The sequence below is a fragment of the Nycticebus coucang genome, chromosome 11, assembly GCF_027406575.1.
Source record: "Nycticebus coucang isolate mNycCou1 chromosome 11, mNycCou1.pri, whole genome shotgun sequence".
Lineage (NCBI taxonomy): Eukaryota > Metazoa > Chordata > Mammalia > Primates > Lorisidae > Nycticebus > Nycticebus coucang.
In genome coordinates this window covers 48332041-48347969 of record NC_069790.1, presented here as the reverse complement: position 1 = coordinate 48347969, position 15929 = coordinate 48332041, and the positions used below count along the sequence as shown (strand labels likewise).

The 15929-nt window shown below is 34.4% G+C and overlaps 1 protein-coding gene across 1 annotated transcript in view; it reads right to left on the bottom strand.

The window, feature by feature from the left end:
• THSD7A (thrombospondin type 1 domain containing 7A) overlaps positions 1–15929 on the bottom strand; it is a 466447-nt gene that overhangs the window by 241041 nt on the left and 209477 nt on the right. The gene's annotated exons all lie outside the window — the stretch shown is intronic.

Sequence of the window (15929 nt, the reverse complement as noted above, 5' to 3'; positions counted from 1 at the left end):
CACTGCCAGATCTGGACTCCAGTGGGAATTAATGGAGCACAAAGGCTAAACTATTAATGCTTTGCACTTCCTAAAATAGGATTCAGTTTGTGTAGATTCTACGACACAGTCAGTGTTATAAAACTGCTTATCTTTAATTATTTTTATGATAGACTAATCTTAGTCTAAAGCATTGAATAAATTGGAAGTTTCCTAACCATCTGCAAGCTTTTAAAGAAAAAATACTCAAATACTGCATTACTATTAAAAATAATTATTTCAGTGACCTTAAATGTATCCCCCAGAAAAGTTTTTTTAAAATTTTCATCATTCTTGAAATTGCTTATGTTCATCCAAGTAAAAAATATGATGCAAATGAAATAATTGATACAAACATTGGAAAAGGTCAGTTAAAAATTTCTTTTGTTAGGGCTATCATATGTTCTGAAAACTCAAGGGACTCTAATAAACATTTTAGGAATTAAAAGAGAACCGGCAATGTGGGTAGATATAAGTTAAATATACAAAGTAAATATCTTTACCCTTGTGATAAGCATCTACACGGAAAATGTTAAAAATTTTTCTTTTCATATTATCAAGGAAAAATATTACTTATAAAATATTTAGAAATAAATGCAATAAGAAATATCCAGACTATATATAAAAGCTACAATATATTTTTTAAAAACACAATACACATTGTGAATATTTATTGCAGGCTTTACATGGTAGTCATATGCTAGAAATAAAATTAATGCTCATCAATAAAGAATTTAAGAAGAATAGATTACTAGAGCTATTCTTTATAAATTGGAAGGTTTCTGCAGGATCTTATTTAACAAAAAAATGAGATACAGAAAAGTATATAAAATACGAACCATTTCTTAAAAAGCAATGAGCAAGGTAAATTGTGTGTTTGTGTGTGTGTGCACGCATAAACAGTATGTGTAGGTTGATGTAATTACACTGTTTATAAACACCACAACCTGTTCTCCAGGGGGGAATGGTGATGTGTTTGATATGTTAATATGATGTAAGATGGTAAAAACAACAAATTTAGGATTTATTTATAGGGTATAAACAACAAATTTAGGATTTATTTATATGACTGATGTATGTACAATTTTAAATCTTTTTTTTTTTGCAGTTTTTGGCAGGGGCTGGGTTCTTATAGGGCTGGTGCCCTACTCCTTTGAGCTACAGGTGCCACCCCAATTTTAAATCTTTAACAAAAAACAAGGCTCTAGTCTGGTCTGAAATAGCCTTAGCAACTAGTATATTCCTCTCAGATCAGGGGAGTAAATTGGAAATGGCAAACCATGTATTTGACAAAACTTTGACCAATAATGTGATAATTTTTCTTAATAAAATCTAGTTATATAATTAACAATTTTATTCTTTCTTCCCCTACAAATACCCTAAATTGAAGTTCCACTAAATGTTGCACAATTACTCTTTTTATTGAACTAAGTTTCCCTCTTAGTATAATATTTTTAGGGCACTTTTTAGAAGTCTAAAATATTTTTACCTATATTGCCTTTTGAAAACTTTCAGATCAAAATTCATCAGCACTGTTTCTTTGTAATCAACAATATGCTCATGGCAAGGAGTTTACCATACTAGATTAATTTATTTAATTTACATGTAAAAGTACTCTCATGCCTTTGTACACTAATGAAATAATAAACACAATGCTTATAAGGGGATTATAGGTATAAAGGCATAACTGAAATTGCACCTTTAAAAATCACATTACCAGCATTGTCATTTTTAATAGAGATGACCAGAGCAGAACAGCGTGCATAGTTTCAAGGGCTATTTTCTAGATGTTGAGGACAACACCCCTGTCATCCTTTAGTAGCCACCAAGGGCTAAGCACAAGACCTCTAGTAGCAGAGGTACAGAGGACAGGGATCAGAGAGAAAGTCTCAAGTAGTTCACAGTCTAGTAGACAAAATACTACCCTGAAAATAAAATAACTGCTTTTTATCAAGATCAAGATAACCTAACACAACTGAGGCACTTCATTTGGCCCCAAGAAGATAGAACTAGACCTTTTTCATTCAACCTGTACTTTTCCATCAGCCACTCTCAATAAATGTCCTTGATAGCTGTGACTACAGCAATAATATAGGACAACTGCCCCAACTCCTAATTCATTTTCAGCTTCACTTGTTCCTCTTGCTCCCTGGGCTTCAGACTATCAGCTTCATAATGAAAGAAGGAGATAAAATCAAGCTTTGCAAAAATGTGTCACCAGTGCATTCTTACCAAGAAGTTCCACAAGTCACATTAGTAGATGTTTTCTCTTCAAATGGATTTATTTTACAACACACCGCCTTGGTTGTTCAAATGCAGCTTCAGAAATCAAATTTGCAAGTCTAAAATTAAGATGCCACGGCACAGCACATGCATCATTCATGATGACTCCACAGTGTTCCTTCGTCTGATTTACAGTTGTCAAAATTAACATTACAAGACATGGCCCATTATGTGTTCCACTCCAAACTGCATTATCCAAATCATGACAAATTAAATTTAAACTCCTTTCTATTTCAACCCATTTATATATTTCTTTCACTTCCTTTCTATCTTTTCCGTCCTTTCTGCTGAGATAAATTATAAAATTCAAGTAATTCTAATTATGACATCCCTTTAATAAAAATTTCTTCACAATTTCCAACACAATCCTCATTTTCATATTTTGTTTTTCAGTTGTAGGTTTGGTTTACTTTGCTTTTCTTCCTCTGAGTTATCTTTTTCACTACATGGAAAACTCCTTATTGTTCTGAACTAAGTCTCCCAGTTCTGTCTTTAGAGCAGGGTTCTTATAGACACAAACCCCTGGCACTTAAAGGAATAAAAACTTAAAATCTCTTTTTATCCACCTTTATTTTGAATTAAATGCCTTAACAAGTTAGGAAATAAATTAATAAAAGGTAAAAATAATTAATTAATCCTAGGGCAATAAATGATTTTATTATCAAAATCTGTGATTCAGTAGTCCTTCTCCAACAAAAGCTCCATGATTTATTTGAAGTGTATGTTTACAAAAAAAAACATTTATCTTCTTAATACTTAATATTATCTTCTTAATATTAAAGGTACATAGATCTAAAAATGGTGCTTATTTTAATTTGTAAAATCTCATATGCATTACATATGCACTGATGTTTTTTCCTCCCTACAGAATAACCTTGTCTTTCTGGAAGAGATTTAAAGAACTTAAGAAGGTAAGAATTTCATTCTTTTTCTCTTTGGATTTTCAATGCTGATTACCATCAGCTTAATTTAAAGCCATCTTTACTATTAACACAAGTTCACATTTTGCTCATCCTTTCTCAATTTACAGAGCAATTTTACGTGCATAATTTTTTACATTTTCATAATAATCCTGACCCATGTCTAATGCAGGAATGCTATTCTTGATCTTCCTATTTTAAAGTTAAAAAAGAAATAGTCGAGTGTAGAGGCCTGACTTAAACGCAGGCCCTCTGAGTCTGAGGCTGATGTTCTACACATACTATACCAGTTCCATACAGCTTTCTCTCCAGTGTCTAACTTAGTTTCTAAACTCTTAGCAGATGAGAACAATATCTCCTCTTCTCAGACTACCCCGAAGGTCTGCCTTAAAAAGGGCCACCAGTAAATCACCTCCTATAACTTCTTTCCCTTATTAACCTGCCTGAGTATCTAAAATTCTTCCACTAAATATTAATTTCTAATAACACAGTAAAGAGCCATGTATTACAATCACAAATAGACTATCTGAATTACTTTGTTAGGCTAAATAACTAGTGACTACCGAGGAACAAAATAGAAGCCAGGTTAAAATTTGGCTGAGTAAAAAAAGTCTCCAAAAAGACACAGCATGGGAACCACTTAGAAAGATTTTAGATAACATTTTCCCAGTCACGGACGGACGGAGTTAAAGGATTAAACATTTCCCCACCGAGAGACATTTAGACTCAAAGCAAAAGTAATCCATGGTTTTTTACTTATTCAAACTTTGCCTCACAGGGCTTTACACTTGCCCAAATACTGCTTGATTCCTGGATTACATACTGAGGGGGTTTAATCTGGGATCCACGAGCCACATGTTGATTTTGTGAGGACTTTTTGTTGCCTCTCTGTGATATTAGATATCACAAAATATATGCACGGGCCTGTTCTTTTGTTCTCATCAGCTTTGGTTAGTGTTTGTGTATTTAATGTGTTGTCTAAGACAATTCTTATTCTTCCAAGGTGTGGCAGAAAAGAAACAAGGTTAGACACCCTTGAACTAGTGATTGTAGATGGAGATCATCAAAGTCAGTGCTCTTAGAACATGTTCGTCAAAGGAAAGAAGAACATAATACACTCATCAAATATTTCTTGAATATACAGATAAAGATGATGAACAGGAAGGGAACAGAAGATTCCTCAGCCCGTGAGCCAACTTACTCCTTCTGTTAGGAAAAGACAAGAAAGTGCCTCAGAACAAAATTTAAGAGGCATTCGCCTGGCTCTGGGAGTGACTTTCTAAATTTTGTGCCTCAAGAGCCTCTCTCACCTTGTACCTATCCCCCACTTATCTACTCACCTACTATTACTTGCTTAAAATTTCATTTTCCTCATTCATCATCTAGAAGATAAAAAAGTCATGTTTGTTTTCATTTTATTACAGGATTAGAAAAAAAAAACAAATAAACGTGGGGGTGAGAATAATGAAATGATTATTAAAAACCATCTCTTTCTCACCCCGTCCTCTTCCTTTCTGAAAGTGTCAAACCTGGGGCACGTAGAGTTTGGCAAACACACATAATGTTGAAGACAACTCCAGTTATTATTATGAAAGGTTATTGACAAGCATGGCCAGGGAGCTTTGGTCACAGGCAGTCATCTCAGAGTCTCTCAGACTCTGGTCTTTTGAGGATACGAGACTCGAAATGAAATGGTCAATTTAGAGTCTATAAAACATTTGAGAACCAAGAACTAACAGGGCACCAAAAGGATGGGCAACGTCTAATCCTTTTGTTTCTGTTAGCCAGTGCTATCCCAACCATCTTAGCATGTTGTCATTTATCTATCAGAACTCAGGAGGTTGGAGGTTGGTGCCAGGCAGAGAATCAGAAAAGATAATGAAACTGTTAGATGGAAATTGTCAAGACTGAATTTCCTCTTAAGTTAATCCTGTGGCATCTATTTGGCCTCAGTATCCCTAGCATTGATTCCCCAATCCAGGTATTAAGTTTTCCCCATTCTTGGATTATAACCATGATCTCAGTTCTGGTTAAACTCTAGATTTTGAGCCCTCCAATTCATTCTGCATACAATTCTGGTTCATGAACATAATTTTTTCCCAATGTATTAGGGGAAAAGCCCAATTTCTTTGTCTTATTATCAAGGTCATCAAGCTTCCCTTTTAAATTTATTTCTACTCTTTTGCCACCTCTTTCTTTAATTCAAGTCATACTGGTACATTTACTGCCTTCTACAGATACATAACCTGTTCATTCCACTAATGAGATTTTTTAAAAGTCAAGTTTGACTCAGTCTTTTCATAGCACCACAGTTAGATAAATTCTATCAATTTTTCAGCACCTGAATCAAATTCTATTGCTTTATAAAATTAGAGGATATAGAAGCAGTTTTTTTTTTTTACAAACTTTAGTCATTTTTACCTTAGATTTATCCTTTTATCAAGTATTTATTTTCACTTACTATGAAGTATGTATTTTACAGCCTATAAAAGATACAAAATATCTGGGCCAACATGGAGTTACAGTAATTTAAAGTAATTTTATTTATTTGTTTTTCCTCCTTGTGCCTCATAAACAGAATTAAAGATGTCAAGTTTAGAGCTAAGGCTTCGCACGGACTTGGAACTACGTGGTGTCTACTGTGTTCCTGTTCACCTATTTCTTATTTAAATTCATTATACAGGATCCTTGACATATTAGAACCTGTCAGAGAACTGCAGTTTTGACAAATCTATCTGAAAACCTTTATGAAATGTATCAGTATGCTACACATTATATGAAATCCAAATGTATTCAAATTTTATGCTGTTGAAAATAATTTCTGTCAAATGTGTATTTATTATTCTTGAGTTCGAATGTACATATCTATTTCAATATCTATCTCCATCTTTATCCCTCTATCAAAGGGAATATATGTATATTCATATGCATATTTGAGTCTATTTGTGGTCTGGCTAATACCTATTAGTAGCCTTTTAAAACCTTTGACTTTTTTTGTAAATCCAAATATAAAAATTAGAATAATCTCAATTTTAGTCATAATTGATTTTTTCCCCAAAGTTGTGTTTTATTTCAGTGCACTGTACTTTACATGGTTAAAGCAATATTCCAAGATCATTATAGCATGATGACTTCTCATATGAGGCATAGCAGTTATTTCATTCATTTACAATTCAATTGCTGTTCTGGGTAAATACTACCCAAATAAATTTTCCATGATCATATCCCTATAAAATCTAGTATTAGTGGCCATAAATTTTTACTAAATAGAATCTAAAGAAAGAATCTCTTAAAGAAACTTTTTGGGGAAAGCTAAATAATCATCTATAATAAAATAATATGAGAGTAGACAAATGAAGAACATAGCAAGGTGAAGGTATGAGTAAAGACCTAAAAAGAAGCAAATAAGACAAAGCACATGACATTACTGATATAATGTGTTAGCAGACTCACATTCTTAATTAGGTTACACAAATAGCAGGTCAATAATTTATTAAATTCCTTATTCTGTGGGAATTTGGTTTTCCTTTCAAAAGTATTTCCTCCTATTTAAAACTCCTCTTATTTAAGTTAGAGGAAAACTCAGTACTACCCACATCAAGCTGGTGGAATTCCAGCAAATAAATGAAAACAATGGGTGAGATCACAATTCCTGCCAAGGAATTGCAAGGTCACTGCCCTTCTCAGCAGCAAGGCTGCCAGTAAAGTACCAGCTCTCACACTGTCTCAAGTAAAAGAGCTAAATAGAACAAGCTACCAAATGGGAGATATTATTAATGAATCTTGCCAGAAAAGTAGAAAAAAACTGGAAGGCACCTTATTTAAAGTTTATATGGAGAACAGCCTATGATCTGACTTAAGGTTAATCCTGTCCCCAAATCCATCGAAGGCCTAAAATGTTACCCAAGAGACATCTTTCATCCAATTGTTCTGTAATAGGACCCTCAATTAAAACAAAAAAATACTCAATATTGTAGTGTGTACTTAAAATTTGCTAAGAGGATAGATCTTATGCTAGATGTTTTTATCACACACACAAATAATAACAGTAATGATAATATGTTAAAAGGGACAGAAGGAACCCATGGTAGGCAATGGATATGTTTATGACCTTGGCCAACAACTCACGGCTTTTATATCACGACAATGCACAAACTCACCCAGCACTATGTGTGAGGGTGTTTTTAGCCAGTGAACAAATAACTGTATTGGAACACCCTCAGTTACCAGATCTGGCCCTCAGTGATATTTTTTCTCTGCCCAGAGATAAAGAAAATATTGAAAGAAAGACATTTTGATGACATTCAGGATATCAAGGGTAATACAACAAAAGCTTTAATGGCCATCCCCGAAAAAGACTTCCAAAATTGCTTTGAATAGCTGACTAGGTGCTGGTATCAGTGCACAGCTTCCCAAGGGAGTAGTCTGAAGGTGAACATAGTAATATCCAGCAATCATGTAGGTAGCACTTTTTCTAGGATGAGTTTGCAAACTTAATTGTCCAGCCTCATAAACTGAGGAAAAGTACAAAAGATACAGAGATAAATCTGAGTAATAAAAGAACATATCAGGGTGGGAGGTATGTATAAACTCAAACATAAGCTTGAAAAGAAAAATGTCATGGTTAATGAGGGATGTTAAATGAGAATTTTTTTAAAAAGTAGAAGTCACTTTTATCTTGATTTATAATTTTGTTCAGAGCATCTATCTTCGATCCCAATGCTGGTATAGTGCAGTTGCTGGCATTTGTTTCAGTATTTTGAAATGAATATGAACACTTTTGGTAGAAGCACGAAAATGTATGTGCTTTCCGTCAACTTACTTAAATAAGAATTCATTTTATTCACAGGACAAAATAAAAATATATCTATATATAAAATAAAATAGACTATATACAAAATAAGTTAAAAATTACTACTATGACTAATGTACCCGCTCATGAATATTTGCCTTAAGACTTGAGCCAAAGATAATATAAAGCCATAATGATTAGCTAAATGTTGTTCCCTTATTTATCTTAAAGCATTAATTATTCAAATGTTTAAAACTTATCAAATATACTTTAATAGTATAAATGCATAATTCATAAATAAATATACATACATTGGGGTATGCTCAAAACCCTATCACTAATCAATGTGGAGATGTTTGGGCCTACAGGATATGAAGTCCAAACATTTAAACTTGACCTTCCAGACCTTTATAGGTTTCCTTCATTTCTCTTCTAGGCTAATTCCATTTCCCCTTTAACCTAACCTCCAGAGGGTGAACAGCCCACAGGCATAACAAACCATTACTGCCCCAAGTCTCAGTGCCTTTGATTTTGGTGTTCCCATAATCTCCATCCATCACCCTTGACCTTGTGCATACCTACTAATCCTTCACTCCAGTGCCATTCCTCTAGGACGCCATTCCCCATCCTATCAACTCCCTCCAGAAAGAGCTCACTATCTGAGTTGTCACTTGAAAGTTCCCACACTAACTTTGTCTCCTCTCTGTCAACATAAGATACACAAGTAGCTCCTTTAACATTTTATTGCTTTTTTTGTACCATATTTTCCATAATAATAATGAAAAAAAAAGAAGTCCTTGAGATTAGGCCCTCTGTTTTTATCTGTATATTCTGGCACCCTTGACTGTCTTGACATGCTTCACTTTATAGAATGAAAAAGTAAATAAATACAGAGTAAATTAATTAATAAATAACCTAACAAGAACACAGAACCAGTTCTCTGCCTCTGACACTAGTATAGCTAGTATGTATCAGTAAGGGCCAAGAGAAAATAGATTAAAATCTCATATAAGTGAATGAAGAAGAGTTTAATGAAAGGATTATTAATGAAGTTGTTGACAGTGTAAAGAAAAATCACCAAGGAATGGTGAAGCACCCTGGGGATAGCAGCCACAGGAAGATCATTGCCCTAAGGTCACAATAAAGGCCTAGAATCTGCGGTAGACCGAGAGCCAGGCAGAGGGCTCTTGGACAGGGCAGTAGCCTCTGTTAGAGGAACCCACCCACAGAGGAATGTTCTCTCCCTTTTCACCTTCAGACCTATTGTCGCTTTCTACACTGGTAGAATGCCGCCAGAAAGAAGACTAGGAAGTCTTACGAATGTATTGCTCAGAAATCAGCCCGCAGAACTATAAGCAGGATTGGGAAGGGTTGAGGTGGACCTCTAAGGTCACACGTAATATACTGCTCAGTTAGCTCTTCATTTTGGGAGAAGTCAAGATTTTCACTGTAGCCTCTTACCATCTACCAAAGAGTGTGAGCACATTGACTCTACTTATGTAATCAGGTGTGGCCAACAGGCAGCTGAGGCAAGCTCGCAAGACTTGATGATGTGTGTCTGGCAGACAAATTGACACTTTGGATATTACAGAAAGTTTTAAAATCTAAAAGCCTGCTATTTAGAAGTAGTCATTTTATAAATGGATTCTGAATAACCTAAGAGGAGTCTGTGTTACTTTAAATAGTGGGCAATTTCCTCCCTTCTTTTTGGTAAGGGTGGGATTATATTTGCAATTTCCCTGATTCACAAAGTCACAGTGTGGGTATGGCCTCAGGAACCATACAGCACATTGGCCAAGTAAAAACCTTGCAGTTACACTCAAGACTGGTGAGAGCTGCCTCGTTCTGGATCCACTGCATAGATATTCACTCTGATGTGTCAGTATGTACTGATGCACGGAATATGTTGAAAATTAACTTTAATTTATACAATTTTATGTCCACGATTTTAGGTATGGGTGTCATTCAGGGTTAATTGAAATCAAAAACGTTGGACAGCTTTTAAAGTTTTTCAGCTCCCTCCTTCTTTTCCATCATCTCTGCCCACTCATCACACGTAAAGTTTACAGATGAGAAAACTAAGTCCCAGCAAGTTTAAATGATTGTTCAGTACTATGTAGCCCTGAGTGCATAGGTTTCCCAGTTCTCAGTACCTTTTCTCCTATTTATTTATCACTTAAATTCCTCTCTTGTTGATTCAGCCTTATAGGCTGAAAACTGGCTAAATTAGTGGTAAAGGCAGTGGTAGCTTTATACTCAAGTTGGATATCACCATTATGGAAAACAATCCTAAAACAGAAGATAAAAAAGTAGTTAACAACTAGAATTCTAAGGCTAAATAAAAATCAGGCACAGAGAAACTGACTGTGTGACACTATTAAGAAATGCAATTTTCTGCTCAAAAGTTTTCATTTTGAAGATTACTTGGCGTTTCAGAAAAGTTTGAGTTTAGGAAATTATCAGAAAGCCACATTAGTAAGTATTATTCATTACTATCAGAAATGCTAAGGCTGAATTTCTATAGAGAATTAAAAGAAAAAAATGAAGCTGATAGCAGAAATGAAAGAAAAATGTGTCAGTATTTCTAAAGGTTATTAGATTATTCTCTTCATGTTTTACCCAATTAAGTTTATCCTTAGGTATTCATGCCTGAAGTATGTGCTTTATGGAGTTATCTAGAAGCTGGATAGGGCTACTATTTTTTTGGCTAAGCCAAAAGAAATCTATTTTAAATTGTAATTCTGTCTTATTCCCTCAGGAATTGATTGGGCTGGATTTCACACACTTTCTGCCAATGCTTTCACTGGAATTATAATTCTAACTAATTATCTTTGTTTCTTATACAACAAAATAAGGTGCATTCAAATGTTGAACTATTTTCAATAGTAGGCACAAGAGCCATAAGTGTTTCTTATATTAATTGGAGCAGATTTCATCCTAAATATTTTTGCTGAAATATGTTGTACCTTTGAAACGCTATCCAGAGTCAGTTCTTTCTTTTAGGAAGAGGTGAGCTGGCTGGGTAAAGCCTTCCAGAGTTGGGAGTGGCACACGGCAAAGCCTCCCCGCTGACTGGCTTTTGGTAATGTGGGGTGGCTTTCTTGTCTCTCCACATTCTACTGTCCCTCCACACCATCTCTGACAGCCTTCCTCTAGACCAGGAAAGTAACTTTCCACTTAATTTCTCCATCAGCTACACATCCTGGGGTAAGAAACTGGGGCCTAAGGTACCTTCCCCACACCCCCTGAGATAATTCAGTAAAAAGATCCTTAGCTGGACCTTCCAGGATTGTGTCACTGGTTGCTTTAGCAAGTCTCTTTCATGCTTCAGGTCCTGACTTCATCCGTGAGACCCAGATTTATCATGTGGAAATTTTTTTTTTTCATGTTTCTATTTTTCTTTGTTTACTGTAGCTAGAAGTGTTTATTTCCCTTATTGGTGTTTCTGGTGGATTTCAACTAAGGGAGAGAAGTAAAACTGCCTTTACTCCCTCATATTTAATTGAACCTCATTTGGTAATAACCACATGATATTCCATATGTCAGAAAACACACTTACCAGTAGCTTAATGATCTAAATTGGTTTTATTTGTTATCCAGAATTGGGCAATACTTTATTCCATAAAATAGAATGTATGTGCTGATGAGTTCGGTAAAGAAGTTTAATTTTATATATAGAAAAGTCTGAAGAAAGCAGAAACAAAAAACAAAACTGGGATTGCTCATTTCAGATTTACCATTCTCATAAAGGTGAAAGCAGAGGGAACTTCCTTATCATGCCGTATAGGACTGGCCCCTTTACAGATTTGGCTATTATCTCTCTATGTCTCCTGATTTCTCAGAAGATCACATGAACAACTTCGTTTCAGCTTGATGATATGGAACTTTAGCACAAGTAATTCCATTTTGGTTTGGTCTGTGGAAGCCTAGTGCAGGAGCTCAGTACAGACCAACAACCTCCTATAAATTTCATTCAACATTTCATGTAAGAATTAATACATCAAGCTGAGACTTCTGTCCTTAGAAAGGCCTGCTTGAAGAGTTGGGCCTTCTCTGGTATCTGGGAAATTAACTGGCAAGCAGTTCCCTACCCTGACACACAATTTTCTATAAATGATAAGAGTGGTTTATTGTGCCTAATAATTTGTGATATAATGCATTTAATTATCTTGTGAAGTTACTATTTCCTCTCTCTTTTTATTTTTCAGTGTTTTCCTGGCTTATTTTATATGTTTATTTTTCCCTCTGAAGATTGTAGTAACAATGTAGGTACAATTAGATCTGACAATTAAGTTTCAAACTCATCCTAGAAAAAGTGTTACGTACCTCATGGCTCAGCATCACAACAGTCACCTTTAAAGTACTTCCCTTGGGAAGCCACATACCCACACCAGCACCTAGTCTACCCTTCAAAGCAATTTGGAACTCTTTTTCTGGAATGACCATCAGAGCTGGCACACAGCACACAAAAACACACAATAAAAATGACACATGCTACTCAGGAAGACACTGTCACATGTCTACACGAGCACAACTCTGAGTCACTGATATGCCAAAGTTATGAAACCTTACTGAATTTTTTGTACATTGCTGCCAAATGTAAGATCATAGAGGGAAGTTCGCAAACTTAATTGTCAGACCTCATACTTTAACTAAACATTCTAAACAATCATACATTTACATATGTTTCTACTTCTTCAAGTCTGGTGTTAAGTGAAGAACTTTTATAGTTAAGCTTTTTTTGTTTTGTTTACTATTGTAAATTAGATATTTTAATATTTTTTCCCATGTTAATATTTAACATATTGTTTGCAACAAGGGAATATATTAATTTTTGATGTTATCTTTGTGTTCACCTATCATTTAAATATTTTTATTGCTTATAATATATTTTCAATTGATTCTATTGAATTTTCCAGTAGAAAACATTTGGAGAAAAAAAATCTTAATTTTGCAACCTGCTTTCCAATATTCATTTTTTTTTTTTTTAGGTATATTGACTAGCCCTTACCAGATCCATATTAACTCACAGTGGAGATAATGTGCTATCTTGTTTATTTTTTAAAAAAATTTAAAGGGAATGCTTCTAATGTTTAGCAACTGAGCATTGTGCTGACTTTCAGGTTTATTATCTCTTTGGCATCTCTTGCTATAAAAACTGACCTGTATCAGTAACTTTCCTCAGTTCACTGGTTCAACTTCTTCTAGCGTAACATTGGCCCATACAATTTCAACATGTGGATTAAACTTTCTTAATTTCAGGACAGTCTTATCTTTGCATTTCATTTTTTAAAATTTTTTTTGGTTCTATCTACAGAAACATCAGAATGTCATACAGTAATCTTCTTTGTTTCCATTTCCATTGCATCTTTAAAAATTATTAATTTACTTGATGTTTTCAAACTGTTCTCTATATCACTGATTCTTCTTAGTACCAATGATTTTTCCACTTGTTGCTGCTTATCATTATATTTATAATTTTGTTTTCTAATTCTCTTCCATTTCTTTTCTGAGCTCTGCCGTATCACTTTTAAACTCATTTTCTTATCTCTTCTTTGAATACTGACACTCTTTCTCTTTTGAGTTTAGAAAACTGTATGTCCTTTAATATTTTTGGTTTCCTAGGGAAATGTTTGGTATGTTTTCCTACAAACTCTCAGCGTGGGTAAACTCTACTCAAAGCCTAGCTGGGAGTCACTGGTTCATAGTGAAGTCTCCAAGTCCCCATGTGTGTGTAATGATTTGGAATTCTTTCATACTTGTCAAAACTTGCATCCCTCAATCTGTCAAACTGAGTCTTTTGTTCCCAAGAATAGCATACTGGGTTTGCTCTTTCAGTCCTGCCTATTATGCAAGTCTGATTTCAAACAGGACCCAAGTGTGCTTACTCAGCCCTTTCCACCGACACAGACCATGCCATACCAAGGAGGTGTAACTGACTTGTCCTCTCAGAAAGCTCTGGCTATTCTGAAATATTTTGAGTGTTCACGAAAGCCTACAAGAAGTAATGCCCCATACGTCTCCTCACTCAGATAGTTCTAATCTTCACCACATTGACCAAATTTCTATATCAATTATTGTTTGGAAATGTGATCATTTCCTATCGCCATAAAAAATAGACTTTTGTTTGTGCTTTCCATTGTCGTAGATTTTGGTGTGTTTGAAAGCAGAAAATAGGACAGATCTATCTTCTTTAACTTGGACATTTCCGCAGTAACTCTACTAAAATTATTTTTACTTGCCTATAAATGATTTCCTAAGATTCTTTGGTTTATTTAGCTAAATTCTTTTGCTAATTCTTTTGTGAGCCTTCGTAAATAATTTTTGTTCTATACGTGATAAAGTAGTTTTTGAATTTGGTGCAAGATAAAACATTTTAAATTTAATCAAGTTTCTGATTTGTGGCCCTGTGCTTTAGTGATGCAACAGATTCATTCTTCACTTCGTTGGCTTTACTGGTAACATGGAGTAGTATTTGGGAAAAATAGGTCATAATACCTGATTTTTTGGTCTCTTCTTCAAAGGACCTTAACTTTCTTATTGAGACATAGTAATTCATATACAAAAAGCTATTAATAACCAATTGTGTTGTTTTACATAAAATTTAATCTATACCTTAATAAGTCATCTTATACACACAACTATTTTGATTAAAGTAATTATACATAGTATATGACATTTCTAGTAGTACATAAGCACCTGACAAATACTATCCATATTTTTAAATATATTTCCTTAAACCAACAAGTGGATGGGAATATTAGGCTCTATGCAATGATAGCTACTATTTTAATTACACTTTTTGCAAGAAATCAACATTAAATTAAGTATCTACAGCGTGCTAACCCAATGGCAGCAGGAGAAAACTCAAGTTGCCTCAGAGGCTCAAACAACTATTTAATAGGAGTCAAGTAATTAATTCAACAATAATACTTCAGGAAAAGAGATCATGAAATCACCAGAATAAGGATAGTTTGCAAAGAATTAAGTGGAGATTGAGTTGAAAAAGTGCATGATACAGAATCAAACGTACACACACACACATACACACACACGTGTAGAGTCTTATGGCATTGTACAGAACTGGAAAAGAAAGACAGCAGAATGGATAACCATTAGCAAGGTCTGAGGAAATGACCGGTCCTGAATGCAGAAAGAGCAAATATTATATAGCTGAAATAAAATACAATTGGATGAGTACAAAGAGGAGAGAGAGTACCAAATATCCTAAATATAGCAGCAATATGCTAGGATGAGAAGAAGTCATCTTAGATGAATTAACTGATTCATTTATTAATCTATTAAATCATACCATACTCTAAAAAGGCTCAATACCAGATTTCAAAATGCACACATAGCAAAATCACTGTACAAGAATGAGTGAAGAAAAAATGAGGCTGAGAAGAAAAAAAAGACAATGAGATATATGAATGAACAACATGCATGTCACACGGCCCTGTTTAGGCTCTCAACAAAGTAAACAGGAAAATGTGGTCTGTTTAAATAATTCCAGTGGCCATAAGAAAAATAATCCAGCTGCTCACCAGTAGCACTTGGGCTGATTCAGTGATATTTATCATAAACAGACCGCATGATGGAGGGGGTGACACTCTGAATGTCATTTCTACAATAAATAAGATATAAAATTCTGAGTGATGTTACTATAATTTCTCTTAGTTTGGTATCAATCATAACTGCATAAATATTTCAGAAAAGTAATTAAGCAAATGATTTAGATAATCCACTCCTTCACGGTCTGGTTTATCCAAGAGCAAAATTCAGAACATTCAGAAAACATGTCCTTTAGGTAATCCTCTATGAATATTATTTTCACAACAAATAAATCATACATGAAATAGTCGTTCATAACTTCGTCATTATGCACCCAAAGAGAATCTGCCAAATAATTTCTGTCT